We start from the raw sequence: 27,605 nt of genomic DNA, 5'->3' as shown, positions 1-27,605 counted from the left end.
GAGATGGAGTTATAATTAGCAGAACCAAAATACTCTCTCTCTCTCTTTCTACAAAAGCATCAACTAAACAAGTCTGAGCAGCATCAATTATTCTGAATTACGACTCCAGCGACGAGGGAGTTTTTCTTTCAAGCGAACGTGCCCCTGTAGGCGCTTGATCACAGTCCAGCGGTCTGATAGTAAAGTAAAACTACTCCCCACTCGCTCAGCAATATTGTGGATGCTTGGCTGGCTCTTTTGATTGGAAAACGAAAAATCCCAGTTTACTAAGCTAATAAAAGCGATCCTAAATTGCATGCTTCTGCACGCGCGGTGGGTGATAGCTACAATTACTCGCTCAGGAGTTAATGTGAAAATTTTACGGCTGAATAAAAGTCCCTAACCTCCTCGGACTTGGCAGTGCGGTGAGAAGGGCACCCACATGCCTGCAATGAAATCGGAGAGTTTTAATTAAGCGAAATAGCTTCGTACATTACTTGATCGATTGGTTGCGATCAGAAAAATGGAGATATTATGAGCTGGTTTTTCTGAGATTCGGTTGATGGATTTAGTTTCGCGAGCCAGTTCAATTCAGCACAGTACTGCTGCCTATGTAAGTTCTGTGTGTGGAGAATCTAAGGGAAACTTTTTCTGCTGACGAGCGCCTTTAACTAATGGACTTTTTTTTTTTTTTTTTTTTTTTTCCCCCTTTTCCTGTAAAAACTCTGGAATTTCGTACGCCATTAAGATTTGCTTTGGGAATGGGAGGGGATGTTATATGAATAATGGGGTGATATTTTGTTTTTTTTATTCTTCTGCAGTTAGGGTTACGAATAGAAACATACTACAGGTACCGGAAGTGGCGATAAAGAGAACCGGAAACGAAGCGCCAAATTGGTTGTGTGTTTTGAATAGCACTGCAGAATACATCAGATATTGAGGCGGAAATGATCAAAGCCGCCTTATGCGTTTGATGTCCCATTCTGAATGTAATTTCGCTGTCACTCTGTCGACATTTCATCTGACAACTTTCAAACGGTTTTCACATCGAGCCCCCACGTATCAGATTATAAACGGAGGCGCACAGTTCAGCCTGCAGCTAAGAAAATTACATTTGGAGTTTCTCCTCCCATGCATCATCTTGCACGCGAGCAAACATCACGTGACGTACTTTCAGGAAACACCAGAGTGCTAATAGCGAACTCGATTATCTCATGAACGTGTGTTCCAATAACCGAATGAGGCCGTAGGCGCTGGTTAGATCTATCACGTGACAAGAAAGGTTATTTGGAAGGTCCCGACAGTATTAAGAATGAAACGTATAAACCTGTCAGGTGTTTCAAATCTTTACTGGTTACTTGATGCGTCGGGATTTGTCAAACAGAAAAAACATAGCAGTCAACAGATGCTGAAAGTTCGACTGGCGTCCGTTGGATGACGTCATGACACCTAGTGATGTGATTCTTGTTGCCATGGCTTTATTTTGTAGATGCAGGACCACAGTGATTAAATATTGTTAGAGGTGGGCGTGGAAAAATGTGCCCCAGGAGATTCCATGTCAGCTACACAAAATTTGTTCTCTCTTGCAACCGCATTGAGCCAAAGAAATTCTCAATGATTTTGATCCGTTTCTGAGCAGCGTGAAAGAACTTTGCATTCTCATGCAAAGTTCTTTCTTATTCAATTTATTTGGATATCCAATATATCTGAATTGGATATCTTTATTGATGAATGAACTTTAATGAAATTGCAGCAGAAAGGTTTGGATAAGGATTGCATTTCATGCAATCGTATGTTTCGGTAATAAAATTCTTTATTGCTGATAAGTACAGAACATGTACTAGAGACAATAATACTCATCACGGCGACATGGCCAGGAGTTTTACATTATAAATGAGATTAATTGGCAAAAAAAAAAAATTACCGTTACGTGGGAAATTACGAGTTACACAAAATGAAATTATAATAATGAAAATATGAGGACTGAACGTCATATGGAGGAAATTATCCCAGTTCCACAGATGTAATCCACTCGAGGGGCATGTGACGGTATTTGCAGTCGGTAGCCAGTTTCTGAAGGTCGACTCCAAGACGGAGCAGTGCCTGAATTTTGGGGCGTGCCTGGGCAGGTAGGAACCGACTACACAGTTTCAACCGGTTTTATTTGAGGATTAATGTGGGCTCTGACCTCAAGGATGGCGGAGGATTGTGCCACTGACAGAAATCCAGATGTTTGGGGCGTTTATCACTCCTGTGTACATTTTTACTGCAGTCATTAAACTCCTGCTGTCAATTAACCTCGGGAGCCTGGGTACATTTAGCTGCTCAGCGGTAGATACAGGGAGACAGCCGCAGGTGTTTACACGTTGACTACAACAGCAATTACTGGTGCAATATAAACAAACAAATGCCACTTAAGATTAAGGTATGTTGTATTGGAGTAGAATACATCTTTCCCTCTTTTCTCCTTTTGTCAGAGAACGAATAGGGAAGCGATCGGATAAAGGTCATAATAACATCATGACTATGTATTTGTTTTTCCCATTAATTTTCATATTCATAGTAAGATCCAAACGTGAGGGAGGGCCTTCTCGAGGATTTTAATTTCGAACCGCTATCTTATTTTAAGATGGCCATCACTCAGATTATTAGCACTGCCATTTAAAATTCTTGTTTATAACCCGATTCAAATAAATATTACAGCATGTTGGAGAGGATCAAACAGCAAAAACGTAGCAGTCAACAGACGCCGAAAGGACGACCAGGAAGAATAATGGAGATAATCTCCATTATTTATCCTGTTTAAACACGTGAAAAGCAAGTTCCATTGGTTTTAGAACTGTCAAGTGTATGGGTTTCAAACTGGGTAGCAGATAAACGTTGATATTTCTATTTATGTTTATCGATATAAATAAAACTTTACAATGCGAACAACAGAGAAGACTGTCTTGTATACATTTTCCATGAATTAAAATTTATATACCGGGGATTGAATAACGTGGAATTTTTATATCAATAAATCATTTTCCCGGTTTCGCACGGGGCAGTATTCACGATGTTATTTTTCCCCCACATGTAGGCATCCGTCCCATCGATGTGAAGTGCTAGAATCTCTGCGGTGTAGCATTATTCGGGGCGGGTTTGCAACCTTAGCATCTTTAGAAACTCATTGTGCTCATTTTTCTCCACACTACTTCCATTATTCACTTTCTTGTGAACAATGTAGATAAATTTTTTACACAAGGTTAGAAGCGCTCGACTTGTGTGAGGGTGAAATACGTCCTTTTCTAACAAAGAGGCTTCTTTAACCACAGAAACTTTATTTTTATTTATTTTTTTAACTGTTAGTGCGGAAAAATCAATGGAGCAGTGCACTATGTCATCAGTCAATAACTTGACCTGCCAGTTAAGTTTCTCTTAGCTGGACGCAATCTTTCCAATTTAGTCTCATTTGAGAAAGGATTTTGAGATGTGCTTCCAGTTAGTATAGCACAGTGTGTACCTCACATCGCCTTTAGAGCACTTTATTTCTGAACATGACCGTTAAGTGGAGAAAGATGGCATTTTAACGGCACAATTGTGCTCCAGTGCCGACTTTTACGACTGAATCTTGGGAAGTCAATGAAGCAGAGCAACGTGGGTGTGAAGAGAAAACGAACAGGTAAAATCACTCCATCAGAACGAGCCTCAACTTCATCCATTTGATTACATTATACGTTTGATCAAAGATTAAAAGTGTGCGCACACTACGTACATTCCTTACGTATTTGTTAAATCATATTATAGCCTAGGTGAAGACGTAATACGGTTTTGTATGGCATTTTTAGCTAGTAAACCGCAAAAAATGAATAACAGAATGTTGGTTGGTTATAGTGAAGATTATGAAAACCGCTGTAAATGAAGAAAGGTTCGAGCATAGTATTCTCATCGTCACAGAACGAACAAAAAACATCTCTTCTGTTAGATTTTAAAGAAGCTGATGGGAAGTGATTAAACTTTAATACCTCTGTCTAAAGATTGTTTCATTTTTTTTTTTTAAGTTACTGAAAGAAAAAGTATCCATATGGCTTATACTTCCAGCACCGCTGGTAGCACTCACTGTTGAAAATTAGGAAATGGAACTCTTCCCCCCCCTCCTCCCAACAAGAAATTTTTCTTTCGTTTCACTGTTTTTTTCGTTTCAGTCTAGCAAACAGACTATCTGCGCGAACTGATAGATTTGCACAGAAATAACTCGCCTAATGTTTTTTTAAATACTTTTCTCATTAGTACTAATTATCATTTTGTGATAATTCTATCACCAGAGTGCGCATAAATCTTCAATTAAATATTAAATTTCCATTTCTGCTAATGTTTTTCTTTTTTTTTTTTTGTCACAACCGATTACTTTAACGACCAGTTTTTCTTAAGACAGCGATCTTAGAAGCTGGAGAACGGTACTTGCAGCAGAATTAAAATAAGCCAGTATTAATTTAATAATTTTCTTTATCTCTGTTGTTATTTTTCGTATATTAATCTTCTCTTAGTCTTGTGACATACGAGAAAGCGAGTGTTTATTTTAAATTAACGTGTGATGTAGATTTTCTTGAAACATTGGCTACAATTTCTTCTTTGCTTCGTGCATTAAAACATTTCCTTACAATCAATTATCGTAGCCAGAAATGCAATTTAAAATAACAGCCAAGAAAGTTTGATTGATAATTCTAACTTCGTTTCTCCTTTCCGGTTTCTTTGCCAATTACGAGGTAAAGAATTCGCGAGCGCAAGTCGTTGTAGGGAATAAATGGATGACTTGCAGAAGACAATTCATAAAACGAAGCTCCAGCACGGAAAGATTCGACTATTTTACGGTAACCGTAATTGCATCCAACAAATTATGCATTTGCCAACATCCAGTTCGAGACGGGTAAAATTGTAATGGCATCGGTCTCTGTCGCATGGGAAAATTCTTTCCTCTGTGTTCAGTGCTTTATATTTTACCAATCGAATGTAGAATTTATCTCGGATCCTATGCAAGAAACAGCGCAATCCATCTTAATTCATGAAGGGAGGCAAAGGAGCCTTCCATAAATTAATACAACTTCACTGACTCAAAGACGGCCCAACTCTGAAAATTGGCCGTCTTTCCGCTCGGTTGTAGGCTAGGAAAACCCACAACGCAACGGAATTTTGCCTTAACACAAGACGACAGTTTATTCTCATGCTTATACCAAAACCACCCACGCAGCTAAGTTCTGTCCGGTCAAACCGAAAGGCTTCCAGCTGACAATGTGACTTGGTCTTTGCATGATGTCACAGTGACGTCACCTACTTAGCATCTCGGTTTTAAGCTCAACTTACTCGAATGCCGCCAGTCTAAGTTTGCTCTCTACTACTCAACTAGGGTTGCCGTGTCTTTCCGCTTGGTTGTTACGGTTTACTTACTGACGCCTGAGTGACGACCTCTGTTGGAGGGGGCGCCGTCAAGTCTGACTCCCGGCAAGCCACAGTGGCGTGCACAGCTACCATGACAACGAAAGACAACTCTCCGTTTCTTGTCGCTAGTTATTGTACATCCTGGTTGGCATTGTGTCTGTGACACCCGACTGATGTTTTTTGGGGGGAGGGGAACAGAAAGATAGGGGTGGTTGTGTGTTTCCGCCTTCTATTCGGTCTCGCTGTCCGATTTGGCGGTATCGCTGACACCTGTGAACGCACTCGATTTACCTGATCTTCCGGTTATAGTCTGTGTCAGTGATAGAGGTCGCCACTGTCTGCAGATGTGAGTAACGTTGCTTGGTGAAATGATCGCTTCGTGACTCGTGCTGCACTCACGGCTGGCTCCATGATAGCGCGCGCTCACGTGTGGGGGGTCTTAGTCAGTCAGTCATGACACCAGACACGATTTGTTACTCCTTCATGCTGGCGTGCACGTGCGAATTCGCCATTACGGCTACCCCACTGGAAGGTGGACATCACACCGATGAACTGACGAAGACCACAGCCAAGAGAACCCTTCATTAGGTGAGTGGACATCACAATGTTCCCTTAGCTCTTGCTCCCGTTTTAGACCACGATAGATCATTGCTCTGTCATCTTTCTTCTTAGCTTATATCTCGTGTGTTATCTGCCAGTCATTTTTGTCTCTTACTTTTACTTTTTTCCTTCCAGTCTTTCTCCTTTGAAATGAAATATTAAAATTCATAATCTGAATGCACTATAAAAACAGTAATATGGATAATATATTCTCTTTAGCTGTTTCGAAGAGAGTAATACTCTTACAATGTCAGTGAATTTTGTGTCCGAGATTTTGCTTAAAATACTGTCTACTCAGCTCTTACCACTTAGATAAATACCCTTATGTCAATCATTTACAAACCTAATGTAAAGCGCAGACTGATATGAAATGATGATTACATAGGCTTTTTTTTCTTTTTTTATTTGGTCTTGTTGAAGCTAAACGTCTTTATCACTCGAGAACTGGTTCCCCAGCGTGTCTAATATGGCTCCATGCTTATTGAGTTATTTTTCTTTACTAGAACTTCACTACCCAGGTCACATGGTCTAAGTGATGAACATTTTCTAAAGAGAATACGAAAATATGTCCAGTTGCTGGAGAAGTAAATTAAAAATTTACTTCTCCAGTAAATTAAGTAAATTAAATTTTTAATTTACTTCTCCACAACTGGACGTTTCACTGGGTGTAAGCAAAATTATCCATTTCCGAAGTGTCCATGGAAGTTCTGTAGTATGGGTAAATTGACTACAAAGCATATCAGATCACGTGGCTTAAGGAGGCAGTATCCTTTAAAGTCGGCAAACAGAATGAAGGATTCATGATAATCTTTTAATACTAATATGCACTATTTGTTGCTTTGGAAGACTGGTTTGAGTTTATTTCTATTTAAACTGGCTATTCATTTCTGGATTAAGAATATGAAAGAATTATCGGTTGTATTTCCTGGAGAACTTTACATCCGCATTTTTAATGAGTTATCCACACCTGCAAGGGTAGAGAGTGGTTATAATACGAAAAGACAGATGTTGTTTCTGTCATTCCATGAATATGGCATTGGCTGATCATTTGGAATTATCATCAAAAGGCCAAAGAATTCAGAATTAAAATTTAATAATATAAAAGACGAAAAAAAAAAACTTCTCCTTTAAGAGACTTACAATATGATATCATATAAAAAGTGTATAAAACCCTGCCAGCATGCTATAATAGGTATATTGTACTGTATAGTATCTTTACGTACAATAAAGATTATATATATATATATATATATATATTATTTATTTATTTATTTTTTTTTTGCAATATTGAAATGTATAAAGTTTTTATAATCAGCTTTATAAACAACAGTCTGACCTGTACTAAATTGAACTTTTCTAGAGGGCGCTTCTTCCTACTAAGAACATCTTTAATCGATTATGTGAACACATTTTACAGAAAATCCAAATGACAATGGACTAGGCTTTATGTAACCTGAGAACTAGTATTAGCGGCAATGACGTCAAGCGAACATAATCGGCGATCTATTTGGGGTAATGAAATTACAAGGGACTTACCTTGTATGAATATTCTTTAGTAATTAGACTGTCGGTACCATCTTACGGGATATAGGTAGATTGTTACCAGTTCAAATATAGCTTTGCGTAGGATGCAAACTGTGCTTGGGCGTACATATGGAAAAGAGAAGGTTGGGGTGGGGGGATTCAGTGGTACAGTTGAATTGCTAGAAAGAGGAGACAGTACTGTATTATCTGTGGTAAAAAGGATAATCGAGGCATCAGAAGGGATTAAATGTAAACATCTACTCTTCTGAAAATGCTCCGGATAATCAATGTTTCTTGACCATGTTATTCTAAGGTAAATGAACATTTTAAATGTCTGCCGAGAAGCAGCCGTTTGGTCATATTTTGCTACACGAATAAATGTTATTTTCATATTGTGTGTGAGGAGAAACTTCACACAAGGATCGAATAGATGTGTTCTTCTTCAGTTGAGGTTGAATAAACGCAGTACTGCGCTTACACCCCCAACTCCGCAAGACCCAACTGGTGTAAGCGTCTGAAAGCTAGCCTATAGACACCTCCCTTTTTTATGAGAATCAGTTGTTTCCAAACCTTTCCTCCAGCTTCTTGCGAATCATGTCTAGAAGTTTCAACGTAAGATGGTCTCTTCTGGTTTTCGCAAATATTTGGACAGACTTGGTGTAATGACAAAAGGCCGTGCAGAACAGGATAGATAAACTAGGAGAAAGCCGCCTGGGTCGTTGTGTTGTCAGGGCGAAATTTAGGGGCACCACTTCGACCCTTCTCTCGCCTTCCAAGACGGGAAGTCGTCCGTGCGAATCATATATCTGGCAAATCTTCAAATGGACATTGGAAGATACCATTAAAGGATGTGGCATTAAGGGCAAGTTGATCAAATCTTTCTGTTAGTGTAACTTCTGTTCCAGAGAAAATAATGGAGTCATTGGTATTATTGCGGCCTTATCTAGATGATCCTTCGTTGCTTCTTTTACCAGTGACTCCATTTTTCCCTGGAAGGGAAGTTAAATTAACAGGGAGGTTTGACCAACTTGCTCTTAATGCCACACTTCTCCAATTTGTACAGCAATCTTTTATATGCAACAGTATCAAAAGCTTGGGGTAGCAGTAACCCCCGAGTAACGTACCAACTGTCTGGTATTACACTCAAGGTAGTGTTGTTATTGTTGAGCACTCAGGGTAGTGGAGAATGAAAAAGAGCTGGGGGTAATTGTGCAGTATGATATGAAGTTCTCTGAGCAGTGCAGACAGGCTGCCAGGAAAGCTCATGGGATTTTGCTAGCAGAGATAAGGAGTTCTTTATCCCATTGTTACAAGGCAATAGTTAGGCCACATCCTCCAGACCTATATGAGTACTGCATATAGGTCTGGAGGCCACACTTTAGGAAGTATGTGGAGCTGGTGGAACGAGTACAGAGAAGAGCAACAAGATTGGTGAAGGGAACAAAGGGGGTCCTCTTATCAAGAAAGGTTCCAGTTCTGCAAATTGCATCGTCTGGAGACTAGGCACCTTCTAATTAAGGTGTTTAAGGCTTTGAATAGATTGAGCAAGCTCAGTGTTGATGGGATTCTTCCTCTTGCTCAGACCACATGCACGAGGGGGCAAATTGAGAAAGGATGGTTGCAGAATAGACACGTGGAAGTTTGCTTTTAGCCAGTTGATTGCTGAAACAAACTTTCATCTGTTGTTGTTGTACATGTTGATTAGCTTAAATAAATTCAAGGAAGAACTAGACAAACTGTTGGAGGGAATGAATAGGTGAAATGAGAAGTTTTTTTTTTTTTTTTTTGGCTGATGTCGTATAAGCTTGCTTTCTTGCATTATTTGGCACTGCTAATACCTGTGTTCGCTATTTAATGAATTGTATGCCTATCGAAACTGACTTGGCTCAGGGTCTTAACGAGTACAAGCTCGGAATGGTAACGTTGCACATTCCATTTCGCAATGAGGAAACATAGATACTGTCAGAGATAAAATATGTCAAGATCTACGACGACAATGAAGAGTTCATACTAGATCGTAAATTGTATGAATCGGACTTATACATTCGCAAAACGATTGAAATATTTAAGACGATGTGTCAAGACAACAACGTCGTTGACCCTGACGAAGCACGCGGTAATGACCTGCATAACCTTGTAAGGCGACTGCGAGAAGACCCCTTTCGAAATTTTTACAATCGTGCAAACAGTGAAATGAATGAGGATCTAAAGTTCGCCACGCTCAACTGACTCAGCGCAATTGCAAAGAAACGCAAAAACCTGATGACCAACGAGGACTTCTGCAACTTAATGAGAATGGCCAATGAAAAGAAAAAGATTCTACTCACACATATAATTTGGAGTCTGTTATCTCCCAGTCGCGAACCGATTCAAATATTCTTGACTGGCCCAGCTGGTTGCAGAAAAAAGTTTGATTCGCCTCTTGATGAAAATATACAACCGTTTCAGTAATAAAGACGGGTACTGTAACGTCTACGTTACATGCGTTTCAACTGGTAAGGCTGAACCGCATGAGGCGCCTCCGTAGCCAGGTGGGAAGGAGCAGCAGTGCGTAGCACAAGCTTCTTGATTAGACCGGGGGTTCGAGCCCGTCACCACCAAATATGGAGCATGCGGAAAGGTCAGGGAATGACCACCGCATATTCCCGGAGCAATATGGCCTTAGTTGCTAATGCTCCTAAAAAAAAAAAAAAAGAACCGCATGTAATGTAATGATCTTGGAAGTGTTCAGATCTGGTTTATGCCAGCTGTGATCACATCTAAGATCACTGCCCCCAAGATATCCATTTTTCTGGTTACCAAAAGGTTTCTGCCACGGGTGGCAATGGCTAGCCCAAAGCCACCTAAGTTTATGGTATGCCCCCCAATCATTTTTCCGCAACCAGCTGGTTTGTGCCAGCTTTGGGCACATCCAAGATCACCTCCCATGATCCTTTGCTTTAAATTTTGCAAGATATCCATTTCTCTGGTTACCAAAAGGTTTCTGCCACGGTGGTACTGGTTAGCACAAAGCCACCTAAGTGGTAGGCCCCGAATCGTAAACCTTTATCCGCCACCAGCTGGTTTATGGCAGCTCTGAGTATATGCAGGGTCACCTCACATGATTCTTTGCGCGACCTTCTCTCCCGACTCCGTTTTTCTTTATGAAACGGAAATGACGTTAATATCGAGTAGCAAAATCGTGACATTGATTTTACTACCGTCCGAAATTTAGTAGGTGATCTGCAAGATCATCTCCCATGATCCTTTGCGCGATCTACTCCCGACTCCGTTTTTGTTATGAAACGGAAATGACGTAATTTTAGCTTAGAAAAATGGTGACAAATTGATTTTACAACCGTCCGAAATTTAGTAGGTGCTGCCAAAGATGTTTACATTAAAAGATTAAAAAAAGTTTAATAAAAAGTTAAATGCAAAATGGCGGCGTCCATAATCCCTGGAAACATGGATTATCGACCCCGCCATTTTTGGTAGCTCACAAACTCATTGCATAATTCTAATTTAATAAATAAGATCTTTATTGTAAGGTTTACTAATGTTGAGTAATTTTGGGCTCGTTATTACCTTGGTGTGGACCCGAGTCGAGACGTTGTAGTTTGGAGTAGGAAAATATAAAATAATTAAAATTGGTATGTGATCAGATTGAAAAGCTATTTCTGTTGTAGAATCAAGTTCGCAGTTGCTTGATGGCAGTACAAGATCAAGATGGTGGTCACCCCTGGTCGGGAGATTATTAATTAGATGGCTTCCTAATGGATGAAAGTTATTTAGCATTCTGGACTGAAGATGAACAAGTTGAGGGGAAAAGTTGAAGTCTCCACAGATAACATGGCTTGCCGAGTGACGAAGATTATGAATGAGCCAATTAGTTATCTCATCTATAGTTTCAGCATCGGGTCCTGGGAAAGTATATATACAACTGCAATATCAATGCGAACAGATTTAAATTGGCATGACACAATTAGCCCTTCGAACTTAGTGGACTGGCTTTTGTAATTCTTAGTAACAAGAAAGTGTGGTGTTTTATAGAAGAGTCCGACTCCACCTCCCCTTTTGTCCAGTCGGGAGCAGAGAATCACGTTATAGCCAGCTGACACTGCATACGGAAAATCCTCATTTCGGTCAAGCCAGGTTTCTGTTATGCAGAGCACATCAAAATCGTGTAAGTAAAAGCTCTTCTACAGTTTCAAGCTTGTTACGGATGCTACGGGCATTCTGATAGAATATAGAGATGCTATTATGTCTGGGAATCTTCCTTAGTACCCTCTGCGGTCTATTTCTATACACAGATTACAATCCCCATTATTATTCCTAAACTTAAAACTAATAACCCTATAAACTTTTCCGCCTCTGTTCTGGTGACGTTTCTTCGAGATACCCTAACTGGAATTGTTGTGAATTGGCTTCCATCCATGATTTCAGTATTGAGTCAGCTAGTGGGGTTGACTGGACCCTGAATGTGACCGTGGCGGGATTGGCTGTGGATCTGAAGTCTGGTGGATGGGGGGGGATTGAAAGTAGGGCCTGATAAGGAACCCTCGAGGCTAAGTGGATAGCTGACAGGATTTTGTATTGGGTACTGTTGCAGTCTAATCTGAAAGATGAATAGGAAGGCCATTTTGTGGGTAGTTAGTATAATCAACAGATATGTTCAAATTATCTCTTATGTCATTTTTAATTGGCTCAGAGATTGTGTGTGGAGCCAATCGCGAAATGAATAGGCTTTTGCGAGTGGGTTGTTTGTCGACGTGTGCTGCGTGGCCACTAGTCTTCAGCCAAGTAGTTGGGGCTATCCCACTTATGTGATCTTCTCGATCTCTTGTTTCTTCGTGTCTGCGGTACTGTCTTTGCCTCTTGGGTTTTGCGATTTTCCTTCGTTGTTTCCTCTGGATATGTGAGGGGACGGCCCAGCGAAAACCTCGACCCACCGGAAATGAAAATACACTGTGCTTATGGATAATGGACAAGTCTTGGTCCTCAATGATTTAGGTGTAGCTGTTTTTATTTTCAAGATATTGACGTAAAAATGGCTGCAAACTTGTTAAACCCACAGCTGGTCAGCAGAATTATCCTGCAGAGCAGCAATCAAAATTTGCAGCCAGTTACCTGTTAGGAGGTGATATGCAAACATTGCAGAAGAAGCAACTTGTTAATGATTTGGAAACCAGATCCATCAGAGGTGATGTTAATATTCAGTAATTATATATATCTTTTATTTATTATTATTATTTTTAAAGAAAGATGGTTGGAAATACTGAACGAATCCAGACAAACTATTTTATGTATGCCCATTCACCGAACAGTTTAAGCTAGTAAGAAATATCTTTGAATAAAAGAATCGGTTCAATCCTTACCGTACAGTTCTCTAGTGTAACCTTAAACTACAATATTAATCCACTCTCTGGATCGTTTATAGATAACTTGGCCATCGGACTGAAAATTAAAAGAATAATCGATTAGAATTCGGGATCACGACAGTTCGGTGTGACAATTTGTTGAAAGACAATTGGTGGCTACGACGACGATTCAGTGAATTCTGTGGGAGAATTCGGTGTATGGCAAAGAAAGATAGAAAAGGAAAACTTGTAACGTGCCTTGCTGTAATTGGTGAATTTAGTATCACTATACCGTTCTTGATATTTTTGATGGAGCGTACTGTCCTATCCACCTCGTTTTTTAATACACAATTTTTTTTTTTTTTTTTTTTTTTTAGATCCTACTAAAAAAGTGCCACGGGAAGGTCAAAAATTGGGATACAAGAGAACCCTGTTCACCCTTTACTTTCACTTCTGTAAGTTGCATTTTTTAGGAAATAAACACTGGGGTGGGGAAGTTGTTCGGAGAACCAAAAGTGGAGATCATTAATGTATGCCGGCTGGCTTATGTACATTTTCTGACGTTCGATTTTGCAACTCGCGAAACTATTGAAAGAAGTTAATAGCAGGCTAATTATTGTGAATGGGTGAAGGGTAGGTGATATGCTTCTCCAACTAGTTCATGCTCCTGGAAATGTATAGGATTCAACTGACTAGTTATTTTAAAAAATAGTCTTATCTGGATTTGAAGATGTTACAATATGGATGTCATGCTGAAATAGGCACGTACTCACTTTCGAACTTGCCTATGAGAAGGATCGGCGTAAATCCTTCTACACAAAATATTTTGTTTTCATAAATTTCTGCACTACTCCTTTTTAAGCCACCAAAATTCTAGTTTCCGAAACCTTTTACTTCATTGATTTTGTTATTTTTTTATCCTTGTGTGATACATCAAACTGTCTTGCAACAAATAGACGTGGACCAGTGGCATTAATCGAAAATCAAATTTTCAGAAAGACTTAAACTGCAAATTTCTTGGATTCCCGTCCTATATCTTATATCATCTCAGAAACATTCTGCGTTTGTGGAGTATTTTGCAAACCTCGACTAGGTAATGTGTTCCCGGCTGGCAGTATCGGACAGCATGGTTCTGAAGTTTGAGTATTCTTGTATGTCATACACTTCTTTGCCAGGCGCAGAGTCTGTTCGCCTGTTTTTACCTAGAAAAGCAGGCAAACCGACTACACAATACTTGAAATTCACAGGCACAATACTGACCATCGCTTTAGTTTCCCAGTGCAAAAATAACAAGTCATGATACAGAAGTCTATCTTCCATCGTTTAAGTCTAAACTGAACTCTGGCTTTATCTTGTGTCGTAAAACATTTAGGACAGTAGTTAAGTGTGTTTTTTTTTTTTTTTTTGTTAATTGAAGATTCACCGTGATGAAAGAGGTTGGTCTGCTCCCCAGTGTGTTTATCCTCCCAGTAACTTTTACGCGCTGCGACTTTGATCACTGACAACTTTATTTAGGAAAATTACAACGCGAGAACCGCATTGCAAGTCCATTATGGAGCCCGTCCAGCTACATTATCTGATTGAACAATCTCCCTTCTTCCTTGTCGTTGCCACCTTTACACAATAAACGCTAATATATTTTTATTTTTCAAACATCCTGTTTCTGCCGCGAAATCATCACCTTTCACAGCAAACTGCGTAGCTAAGCAGATGGCTGTGAGCCCTCTATCGTTCGTAGATTAAAGAGGATTGCTTTTATTTCTCGAAAGTATTTGTCGCGTGAAAGCACCCAGCAAACATCATTTCCAATAGAACGACGCAATCACGCTTTAGAATGGCTGCTTGTGATGTTTCAAAGGGTTTTAGCGTCAGATGGGAATGCGGGAAACTATTTTCTAACATTTAAAGATTGAAAATATGCTTGTACCTGAAGTACTGTACAAGATCTCATATCAGTTGCGTTGTTTACAATCTTTCTACACGTCCGCATTGTTTTCTTTATAATATTTATATAAAAATTATTTTAAAGTATTAGTGTTGATATTTTTAAAATTAAAAGTATTCCCAGAAAATTCCATTCATTTCATGAGAAGTTTCATTATTTGGTACTTCCTACAACGTTACTTTTTTTTTTGTATAAGCAGCGCATCAATTTTTAAACATGCTGGCTTTGAAAAATTCATTTATTATTCCGGCATTAGAACGTAATGGATTGTGCTGGAACCAGACTTTTGATATATATGAGTATTAAATTGATATTTTTACACGAAATTCCTTATTTGTTATTTATACGTGGGATTCTGTATGCAAACGCTTAGTTTATTATTTTTTCACGCATGAGGGCGCTGTTAAGTTATGCTTAGAAACCAGGACAGCGTCTGCTTTTTATGTGACTTGATTTAGGCGTGAACTTGTAAATTTTAAAAAAGTAATAAAATTTTGAAATTAATTCGTACAGAAACTTATAAGAAAGCATAATACCTGATATACTTTCATCAATGATACTGATGAAGGTATATTAGGCTTAATGTCCACGTTTGCAGATGATACAAAGGTTGGCAGGGTTGTTAATGGCAGTGTGCTACTGCAACAGGATTTAGAAAAGTTGGGCAGATGGGCTGAGAAATGCAAAGTAATGCAGATGGGTAGAAGTAACCCCAGAGAAACGTATTAACTGTGTGGTACTACACTTAGGGTGGTAGAAAGTGACTTGGGAGTAATTGTGCAATCAGATATGAAGTTTTCTGAGCAGTGCAGACAGATAGCCAGAGTATCAGGTCATTGTCAATGATATATAGGAATTCTGCTAGTAGGGAATAGGAGGTGATTATCCCTTTGTATAAGGCAATAGTCAGGCATGTGAGTACTTGGCCTGAGTACTGCGTACAGGTCCGTAAGTCTCATTTCAGGAAGGATGTAAATTTGCTTGAGAGAGTACAGAGAAGGGCAAGATTGGTGAGGGGAACGAAGGGATCCTCTTCCAAGAAAGGCAAATTGCAGCGTCTGGAGACTAGGCACCTGCGAGGTGATCTGATTAAGGTGTGTGTAAGGCCTTGAATAGGTTGATCCGGTTCAATTCTGATTGATTCTTCCACTTGCTCATCTTACGAACCTGAGGGGTATAAATTGAAACTGAGGAAAGATAGCTGATAGAAAGATTAGATGTGCGGAAATTTGCATTTAGCTAGCGGGTAGTTGCTTGCTGGAACAAACTTCCATCTGTCGTTGTGGACGTTGATAGCTTAAATAAATTCAAGGAGGAACTAGACAAACTTTCAGAGGGAATGGATGTGTGAAATGTGGGTTTTTTTTTTTTTTTTTTTTTTTTTTTTTGGCTGATGCTACATAAGATAGCTTTCTTTCATCACATAACCTCTACTACTACTAAAGGACACCTCATAGTACTATAGTTAATTATACCGAACAATGACAATTTTTTCGATAGAAATATGGTGGACAGTAGACATTGAAAGGATACAGTTCATGGGATACCTGGTTCCTGGACAACGCGATGGTGTCATCCCTCTCGCTAGCGGACGAACCCACCGCTTCGCAGGTGTATATAGTTACACTGCATTCACGTAGACGATAATTCAATCTGAGTATGGATAAACGTCGTGAGTTAACAGACTTTGAAAGAGGAGTTATAGTGGGTGGCCAATGCATGGGTCACTTTATCGCGGAGGTGGTACAGAAATTGCACTATCCCCGTTCGACAGAATCAAGAGTGTATCGGGAATACGCCATTTCCGGAATAACATCTCATCGTGGACAGCGCTGTGGGCGAAGAAAGGTGGTGGCTGAACGTGTCCGTCGACGTTTGTCTCGCATGGTTTCAGCCCACAGGAGAGCGACAGTAGCACAAATCGCCGCCGACTTCAACGAGGGAGGTGCCAGAAATGTCTCCATCAACACTATCATTAGCCGCAATAGGTTATGGAAGCCGCCGACCCACCAGAGCCCCATTGCTAACACCGCGGCACAGGACTCTACGCCTCAGCTGGGCGAAACAACATCGGCACTGGACCTTGGATGATTGGAGACGGATCTCCTTCGTGCGGAAACCGCACAAAGCTATGCACCCGTCATGTCAACAAGGAACTGTTCAGGCAGGTGGATGGTCGGTAATGGTCTGGGGCATGTTCAACTGGCACACGTTGGGACCTCTGGTACGTCTAGACGCATCTCTGAACGGTCCAGGTTACGTGTCCATCCTTTTAGACCATCTGCATCCCTTCATGGTCATTGTGCACCCACAGGGCAATGAACTCTTCCAGCAGGACAATGCAGCTATACGGAACCATGCTCTAACTAGAGCATGGTTCGAAGAGCATTCCGCAGATTTTATCACCATGGAATGGCTTTCCCATTCCACCGGACATGAACTCTGTGGAGCATCTTTGGGATGCTGTGGAAAAGTACGTTCGAGCTGTGAATCCTCCACCCAGGAATGTGACGGAATTATGGACAGCGGTGCACTAAGCATGGATGGAAATACCTGCGGAATGCTTTCGTGAACTAGTGAACTCAATGCTTCGTTGTGTGACTGCCCTTATCAGGGCGAAAAGTGGCCTACCCGTTACTAGGTAGGTATCCCCTGATTTCTGTCCACTCAGTGTATATATTTTTAATATTTCCAGTGTGCAGCCCATCAACATACACTAATAAGGCGCAAGTATTATAATAATTGTAATACTTATTAAAATATCTAAATCTGTAGGTGGCAGGCATTATCTGAATATCTTAATTTTGATTCAGTTAATCAAAATCCAAGAGATGTACAGTAAAATGCTACATTTCGGGAAGGGAAAAACGAAACGCTTACAATTTGTTGTCCAGTGGCTCGACTGACTCGATTTTGTGGATTGTGTTACTGATTAGAAAATAATAAAGCTCTTTTCTACCATTGAACGATTTTTAGGAAACGCTTCCCCCCCCCCCCCATGAAACAATTCTACGGATGAATGCAGACACCCAGAAGGAAAATGCAGGAAAACTTAGGGGAAACTACAGTGACCACTTCTTCATCGGTCCTGTGGTCTTTTAATGTTATCAGGGGTTTTGTTTCGTTTTTTCTTCGGAGTGTAGTCAGCGATTCTGTTATCCGGATGCCGACGGTTAAAATCGAAATATTTAAATATCGAAAATTTCTTTCTAATTTCTTACAATTATTTTCTAACGATCTTAAAAAAAAAAAAAAAAAAAAAAATGTAAAGGGTGAAGATTTGGCTGGGAAGCCTACTGCATTGTCATTCATTTGGCCAGCAGAGTCTGTGACATAAAATTCCAGAAAAAGTAATTTTTTTTGGAAACAATTAAGCAGAGTTATTCTGGGAGTGTGAATTCGTAAAGCTGGTTAGGAGAGCAGAGAGCACATGGAATTATACTGCCATACTAAAAATTATGAACAAAACGTACAGTAGACTTTCAGAATAACGGCACCTTTCATATATTTAATGCAGAGATAATGAGGCTAAATAAGAAATAGAGATTAATAATGAAATTTTATTAACTGCACATAAAAAACATAAGCACGTTAACGATTCAATGTTATATCCTACCATTAATACACTCCTGCTGACGCCCCCTTCTGTTTTCTTTATTATATCAAGTTTAGTCTGCGCGGGTAACACAGTAGTGTAGTCACTGTCCTCCCCACACCGGGTGGAAAAGGCGCGGGTTAGAATCCCGTCAATGATGCGAGGAACTTTAATGAGCTGTTTTCACCCCGTGGCTGAGTTAGTGGGGTCTCAGGAGTGGATAGCAAGGTTTTTTTTTTTACCCCCCAGAAACTCGGATTTTTCGTCCAAAAAAACAGGCAAATAGACCAGAGAACGCACGCAATTTACAGGCACAATACACATGGGTATATGAATTAATTTTCTGGGTGACCGTAATGTAATGGTTTGGATTATCAAGATTGTCACTAAGCTTTAATGTAGTTCTTTTCTTCTCTGTATGAGGCATAGTGAGGGTTTTTTAATTTAAAATAAATGTAAAACAGCGGTATAATCCGTGATATCAAGACAGAATTCACTTTCAAAATAGAACATAAACAAATACAGTAATCACGTGACTTGTTTTCTTTTTTTCGGCACTGAAAAACGTCTGCGCTGTATGCTGTTGTTATTTAGTTTTTAGGAACATTAGCAACTAAGGCCATATTGCTCCGGGGATATGCAGTGCTCATTCCCTGACCTTTCCGAATCGTCCGTATTTGGTGGTCACGGGCTCGAACCCCGATCTAATAAAGAAGCGTGTGCTACGCACTGCTGCTCCTGCCCACCTGGCTACGGAGGCGCTGCGCTGTATGCAAACATCCGAGCTCGAATGTTCCGTTTTTTGGGGTGACATTATTTCGACAGTCAACTGTATTTTTTTAACAAAAACAACAGAACAGCGTGTTTTTTGCTTACCTTTGGCCATATTAATTGCTGCAATGGCTTTAGCATTAGCATTAGTAGAGGCATTTGATGCAAGAAAGCAAGCTTATGCAGCATCAGCCAAAAAAAAAAAAAAAAAAAAAACCCACTTCACCCCTCTGTTCGTTCAAAATACCTGTCCAGCTGAGCCTTAAACTTATTTAGGCTGTCAACCTCCACCACAAGGGATGGAAGTCTGTTCCACCAACCAACCACCCGCTGGCTAAAGGCAAATTTCCGCACGTCTATCCTACATCTGTCTTTCCTCAATTTGAATTTATGCCCTCTCAGGTGATTTTTCTGAGCTAGAGGAAAAATCCCATCAGCATTGAGCATGCTTAAACCATTCAAGGCTTTATACACCTCTATCAGATCACCTCGCTGGTGCCTAGTCTCCAGACACTGTAATTTGCAAAACTTAAGCCTTTCTTCGTAAGAGCACCCCTTTGTTCCATTCACTAATCTTGTTGCCCTTCTCTGTACTCGTTCCAGCAGCTCTTCCTTCTTGAAATGAGGCCTCCAGACCTGTATACAGTACTCTAGGTGTGGCCTCACCATCGCCTTATACAATGGAATAATCACCTCCTTATCCCTGCTGGAAAAATTCCTGTATATCATTGACAATACTCCATGAGCTACTCTTGCAGCCCATCTGCACTGCTCAGAGAACTTCATATCTGCCTGCACAACCACCCCCAAGTCCCTTTCATTCTCTACCACTGTCAGTGTAGTACCACAGAGTTGATACGTTGCTCTGGAGTTGCTGTTTCCCATGTGTAGTACTTTACATTTGTCAATGTTAAACTTCATTTGCCACCTCTCAGCCCATCTGCTCAACCTTTCCAGATCCTGTTGCAGCAGCATAGTGTCAGTAGTGTCCTTGACAACCCTGCCAACCTTTGTATCATCTGCAAACTTGGACATTAAGCTTGATATACCATCATCAATATCATTTATAAATACAGAAAACAATAATGGACCCAACACTGAGCCCTGAGGGACTCCACTAATAACATCAGTCCACGATGAGCAGTGTCCATTGATTACCACTCTCTGTCTTCTCCCCCTCAACCACCCCTTTATCCATAGCAGCAATTTGCCCCCAGTGTCACACTGCTCCAATTTGTGTAGCAGTCTTCCATGTGCAACAGTATCAAAAGCCTTTCTAAGATCCAAGTATATAATATCAAAGTTATTCCCTGCATCCAGTTCTTTTGTGACTGCATCATAGTATCCAATCAAGTTGGTCAGGCAAGACTTCCCCTTAACAAAACCATGCTGTGTCTGAGCTATAACTGAAGTCTTGTCTAAATGATCCTGCAGTGCTTCTTTAACCAGTGCCTCCATTAATTTTCCTGGAACAGAAGTTAACCTCACAGGTCTATAATTACTTGTGTCAGCCTTTGATCCTCCTTTGTGAATTGGGGTCACATTTGCACATTTCCAGTCTATGGGTACCTCCCCTGAGTCCAAGGAAGCTCTCATAATTATGGCTAAGGGTTTGCTTACTTCCTTTGCTGCCTCCTTTAATATAACTGGATAGATCCCATCCACCCCGGGTGCCTTTCTTGTGTTTATCTTCAACAGTTTCTCCTCCACTTTACTCCCAGTTATTTCAAGATTCTGTAGCTTACTGCTAGAGTTGAATACACTTCTGGCATTCCCCTCGCTGAATAACTCCTCATGTGTGAATGTCGATGCAAAATATTTAGTTTGTTAGCTACCTGAGCAGGATCATCAACAGTTGACCCATCAATATCAAGTGGACCAATCTGATTCATCCCCTTCCTTCTAGAGTTTACATAAGTAAAGAACTCTTTGCTGTTTTTCTTTGCATCCCTTGCCAAGGATTTCTCGTAATCTGCCTTCGCCTGCCTAACCTCCTTTGTAACTTGGTTGCATATCAACTTGTATCTATCATAGGCTTCTGTGTCATGTGTTAATTTGTATGTATCCCATGCATTTTTCTTCTCTGCCATATGCCTCATTAGTTCATCTGACATCCATTTTGGCCTAAACCTTGAACAATATTTCTTAGTTGGTATGTAAAGCCTAGTAGCTTCCAAGATAAGTTCTTTGAATGCTTCCCATTTTGAATTTGCTGTTGGTAACATTATCAGTTGGTCCCACTGTATAGAATTTAAATACTGTCTCAGTCCATCGTAGTCGCCTTTACGGAAGCAATAACCCTTCCCTTTACCCCTAATGGTAGTTACCTCTTTGAGTAAATCCCACTTCAGCACACTGTGATCACTGCCACCTAGTGGTTCATTTATCTGCAGATTCTTAATGCATGAAGAATCACTGCTGATAATCAAATCAAGAGTATTTCTCCCTCTAGTTGCCTCCCGAACATGCTGATGTAGAAAACAATCATCCAATAAATCCACAAAAGCCCTGCTAGTGTGTGAGTAACCAGCCCCCAAATTCCAGTCAATATCTGGGAAATTAAAATCTCCCATTATAAGACACTCTGATTTACTGGCCCACTCTATTTCCCTGTACAGTTCATTATTATACTCATCAGAGTCATTAGGCCTATAGCACACTCCTACTCTCAATTTTGATCTCCCAATGTTTATGTCACACCAAACTGACTCCACACTGCACTGTCCAGCGATGTCGACTGGCTTCACTTCCTTGGTTTTTATGTGTTTCTTAACTAATAGCATAACCCCTCCCCCCTTCCTATCCTGTCTATACTTTCTGTAGACGTTGTACTCCCCAAATTGCAGTTCTGCATCCCTTATATCTGTGTGACAACACGTCTCTGATATCCCAACAATATCTGCCTTCGATGTTTTGAGCAATACCTCAAATTCATCAAATTTGTTTACTAAACTCCTAGCATTGGTGTACACCCAAGTATACCTGCACCTGTTTCTATTCTTAGCTACCCTAACTTGTGAAGACTTTCTACTAATATTAGTTAGAAAGATGCAGGTATTGTGTTCCACTATTCTTTTAAAACATTCGTCAGCTCCACTAAAGAAGAAACACATCTTGGTTTAATTCTTCGTTTTAGTTCTACATTTGGTTTGATTGAGTTCGTATGGGAACGTTCCGATGTTGCTCTCTTTAATTCACACGTTCACTGTTCTTGCTTTGTAACATGAAGAATTATGTTGAATTATAATCCTTATGAAGAATTATGCTGAGGCATATGGTTTTCTTCCATAAAATTGTTCCAATGTAGGTCACACGAAAATGTAAGAACATCAAAGTAGGATGTCTATTGTTCCATGCACAGTGGTCAGATCTCCTGCACTCGAACCATGGCACTTCTGGACTACTCTTTCTTCAGCACGTTGTCAACTGTGTACTTGGGAATGTTTAATTCCCGAAATAAATAACACTCAGACATTTTCCTCACATGGCATCCAACTAACAATTCCCTTCTGAAAATTGGCCTAGGCGGTTAGCACCGTGGCTACAATCACAGTCCTTCTGACATCGTTTGGAAAAACCCCAGGTTCGAATTCTGTCTTGGCAGGAGGAACTTTTATCGTATTTTTTTTTTTTTTTTTTTTTTTCTGAAAAGTTGCCGAGTTAGTCGGTCTCGTGCATAGGTTGCATGGTTTTATTTCCGGACGATTTTTTTTTTTTTTTTTGGAAGAATACACACTATTTCAGACACGATATGATGACGCCTTATAGTTTCAGTTTCCCTGGCTTTTAACACACACACACTGTTAGCTGTTTTCGTCTGTGCATCACTTTGAGTTAGAAATTAATTATGGACTTCTTTTTCATAAAGAATATTTTTAATTCTACTATTCAGTAAAAGAACTTGCATTTCTGCATCAGTATTAATTGGCGCTGTCTACTCTCTACCATCGAACGGCGATATAAAAATTTCCAAGCATTTTATTTTACAATATTACTGCTTTCTTCTGAAATTTGGATATAGAGAAATGTTTTCTGAAAGAAATTGTGTTTTTTTTTTTTTGTTTTTTTTTTGTTTTGTTTTTTTTTATAGTGTGGTTTATGATGTCACGTCCATCACCTTTATGAACCAAATTATTTACACATTTCGTATTCGCAGTTTCCTGAGTGAAAAGGGGTGTCCATGACTTTTGGTAGGACAGTGTAATGTCTGGCTTTATGTGCTAAACAGGCTAATAATAGAACATAGTGCGCGTCTCATACTAATAAAATTAGTCAACCCTGTCACGTTATTATATGTCAATAACGTGACAGGATTAACCAATGCGCGCTTTCATTTTGCATGCGGGTTTCGTATTATACGTGTTTTGGTTTCATCAGTAGACGTATTCTAATTATAAATTTTAATTGATTCAAGTACATACGCAGTTGCACAAGATCGCGCCACAGTAGGGCCCTCTGGGAGCAAGAAGAGGAAGTACGTTGAATACTTATACTGAAATCGACACAGGGAAGTGGGGTGGTTCCATAATTGGACGAAGTTGCAACTCATGGCACAAGTTAAGGCAGGGACGCTTAATAAAAATTGAACTTTGTGACAGAAATATTAAATGGCATTTAAACTAATCATAGATCGGTTAAATTCGCGTGAAGTCCCGGGTGTAAATTGGTCACGTGCAGGAGTGACTGTAATAGGAAATTAGTTTCCTTTCCAGCAGGGCCAGTAGGATAAGAAAAATGACTTTTTCTTCCACCAGCTGGCAGAATGAGTAGAAAACTCTTTGGTGCACGTTCGTGAGCGATCGCTGCTGAGATATGAACTACGTTGCACGCTATTTCCTCGTCTTTTTAAAGCAACGTTTTCGGTGTGTTCGCTTGACCGAGAATTGGTGTTGTATCATTCCGTTGCTGGGGAAACCAGTCAAGTAGTACTTTATTTAGTACGAGAACTTGCATTTCTGTGCCTGTATTAATGGTATTGTCCACTCTCTGCCATCGACCCGCGGTATAAAAATTCCCAACGACTTTATTTTACAGTACAACTGCTCTCTTCTGCAATGTTGCTACAGAGAAATTTTTGCAAGAAAGTTTTATAGTGGGGTGTTAAATTCTACCCATGTGGGGTTCGCGATGTTTATGTCACGTTGCAAAGCTGAGTGTGTGTGGATGTCAAAGAAAATCGATAAATATCTCATTACCTGTTTTATGATACCCACGGGTCTGCAGGTACAGTTTATTGTGTGCCCACTCTGCTTTAATTATCACAACACAATGCATACACATTCTTTTCTTCGGGGGGGGGGAGCAAAATAAAAAGAAAATAAGGAAGGGGAGGGAGGGATTGATAGAAAGGGAGAAGAATTGATAAACTGAGAGAAAGGGAAAGAAGTTTTAGAACAGCGATCTGTTATACCTATATTTGTTAATGGTCTGCAACCATCATTACGATTTTTTAAAATTTTTTTATGAAAAGTCATTAGAACTATTAGTCAGCTGACCTGACACAAGGAATGGATTGGAAAGCAAGAGTTTGTTGACATAGACAGAAAGAATGTTATTGTTTTTTATGGAAGGCAATCCCAAATGCATTGAAATTAGCGAATGAAATCCTGGATCCTAATTTTCCTGAATATTTTTGATGCATTAATTAAAATACGAATCCTCTAATAAGCGTCTCATCCTGAATCATATCTGTTATGACAAACTCAAGAAAATCAGCACATTCTGGGTTCCTGTGGAATGAATATGCTGATAAGGCTGTCAAATACCTAAAGGATACTGACTTGATACGTTTCAAGTTCCTCTTACTGACTGTCGATCCGTCATACGAAGAGCATATCACTTGCGGAAACAAATACGGCACACGCATACAAATAAACTCGTGCAGATCAAACGCGATCCACGATTTTGGATCTCCAACTCCGCCCAAACCTTAGGTCTTTTTCAAGAATACAAATCGAACATATTTACTGAGAGTTATAAATTTTTGGGATACTATATATTTTATTATATGAAATAAACACGATGTTTTTAAATTACTAAGTTAAAGCCTGATGTAGCCGAGTGGTTATGAGCGCGAGTGCAGTAGCACACGCTCTTTGAGTGGACCGGGATTCAAGCCCGTGACTACTAAATACGATTAACATTTGCATTGATTGATTGATTTATTGTAAACTCCACTGACCTGTTGGTTGGGCCGGGGTTTTAATATCCATGTAACATAATTTTTAGAGTAATATCTTGCATATACAGTATATATATTTTTTTGAAAAGTCGTATTCACCGATACATGTCCAATGAATAATTTCTCGGAAGAAGAGAGTCGTGCAGTAATGAAATATGTTTATTTTATTATTAATACTGTATTTTTAAAGGACTATATGGAAAGAAAATTTATGAAAATATAATGGGGATATTACACGATTATTTTTTTATTACACAATACCATTAAGAATTTTGTTGCCGAACTCAAAGCGGACGGTACAATCCGCAAAGGTGAACCTAGGTCTGTACGACCCGTGATCGTGTCAAAAACAGAAACCATTTATTAATGCTGTCCACGATCTGATTTTGAAAGATCGTCGGACTGAACTAGGCCCTAAACATATTCTCTTAACAAAGCCATCATATTATCCACAAGGATAGCGTGTGAAATGAACGTGTGCGTAGAAGACTAAATGCGCATCAGAAGTAGAAGAGGGTAGAAGTAGAAAGCCATTTGTTGCGAAATTTACCCAGGATCAAACAGGTTTATCAGCCAGTTGGTCAAAATTGATGAAACTTGGAATCATACTATAATCCAGAGAGCGAACGAGTCCATGGAGTTAAATAATGGACCTCCTCGTCACGACAATTTATCGTGACGAGGGGCTCTTTTGGAATCTAGAAAAGAAGGGAATGTTGCATCAAGCGAGTAGTCCATTGTGGTGACTGACAAAAGTATTCATCTTTAGATTACTTCGTTATTTTTATGGTAGGGAAGAAACTTTTCAAACACTGATCGAACACTGCTCTAGCATTAGTATCCAGACACCTGCGTATCTACAACTAACCTTTATTTATGGCAAAACTAATAATGTGTGCTGGAAACTTTAGCGTTTATGGCGGACGCTCCAATTTTTTTTTTTTTTTTAATGTTCTCCAATATTTTCCGCCATTAGGCCTTCAAAACGGCGAACATTTCAGATCTGTTTTTGGAGCAGTCTCTCCTCACACGCATCTGATGATTCAATTCATCCCAGAGGTTCTCTACAGGTCAGGGGCTCTGTGACAACCAGTCCAACTTTTTGACACTCACTTCTTCAAACCAATCCGTCATAACGATTAGACCGGGGTTCGAGCCCGTCACCACCAAATACGGAGGATGCGAAAAGGTCAGGAAATGACCACCGCATATCCCGGAGCAATATGGCCTTATTTGCTAATGCTCCTAAAAACCAAATAACAAACAACAAACATCCGTCACATAACGTGGGCAGTATCACATGTATTATTATCTGCTAATACAGGTATGGGCTGTCTGCAACGTGCTGCCATAACGTAGATAACGCGTTATTGATCAGGATGTCTAGATAGACCTCAGCATTCCTGGCTTGGTCCAAAACAATTGTCCCAGGTCAAATATTAAAAAGCCCAAGATCGTCAAATGTTATCCTCCAAACCTCATTGTCGGGACAAAACAATCTGGCAGGTAGCTTTCTCTGAGCATCTGCCATACTCAAGACTTGATCAAGTACCGTGACTCGTCACTTAAAGGACAGCTTTCCATTGGTCAACGGTCGAAGAACAGCGAGCCTTGCACCAAGCTAGTCGAGGTGGTTAGTGGATGGCTGCACGGCCATGATATCATGCAGCGTCCTGCGCACTGTACGGTGCTGACATGTGTTCCAATTGCCTCACTGGGTAATGGTGAATTATAATATAATAAAAAATTAAACAGTGCTTACACAATTTTTATGACAATATAATACTGCATGCAAAAGAACGTGATGCGGCGAGTCTGTTGTAATCAAATACTCGTAAGGTATAAAAAGCTAGTTTGTATTTCATTAGCGGGTGAAGACTCCATAAATCGGTTCTGCAACAAATGGAAAGCTTATCTTAAATTTCCATTGATTGTCTCGACATATTTTCACTAGTGTGGGTTGGACGCTGCCAGTATATGAATTGGAGTATTGTTGTAACTGAGTAACTTGCCGAAAGACAGCAGTTCTATAGGCCTTATTAGAGCATAATTTGTCACAGTCAATTTGAAATCAGTTTAGGATCTCAATTGTATTTGACGGAAACATCCTGTTTAGGCTTTTCAAAGAGGTTAGATTGGGCCGTTGTGGCCCTATTTGCAGATCGCTGGGATGTCTCTGACTTTGTGGAAGTGAGATGATGCTCGGTTACTGGTTCCTGTAAATGAGAGATGATCTGATTTACAGGAACTAGTGGCAGT

At 39.9% G+C, this 27,605-nt stretch overlaps 1 protein-coding gene across 2 annotated transcripts in view; it reads left to right on the top strand.

Moving 5' to 3' along the window:
• LOC150086021 (N-acetylglucosamine transporter UNC93A-like) overlaps positions 1-27,605 on the top strand; it is a 189,182-nt gene that overhangs the window by 77,087 nt on the left and 84,490 nt on the right. The window contains exon 1 of one of the 2 annotated variants that reach the window (XM_090374337.1): positions 5,797-5,982. The exons of the other annotated variant lie outside the window; for it this stretch is intronic. The gene's annotated coding sequence lies outside the window, so the exon portion shown is untranslated. Of the gene's footprint in view, positions 1-5,796; positions 5,983-27,605 lie in introns of those variants that run through there. 2 annotated transcript variants of the gene reach the window in all.

Source organism: Mastigoproctus giganteus, chromosome 5 (assembly GCF_048544385.1).
Source record: "Mastigoproctus giganteus isolate SK-2022 chromosome 5, ASM4854438v1, whole genome shotgun sequence".
In the NCBI taxonomy this organism is placed as follows: Eukaryota; Metazoa; Arthropoda; class Arachnida; order Uropygi; family Thelyphonidae; genus Mastigoproctus; species Mastigoproctus giganteus.
This window is presented reverse-complemented; position numbering and strand designations above follow the sequence as displayed.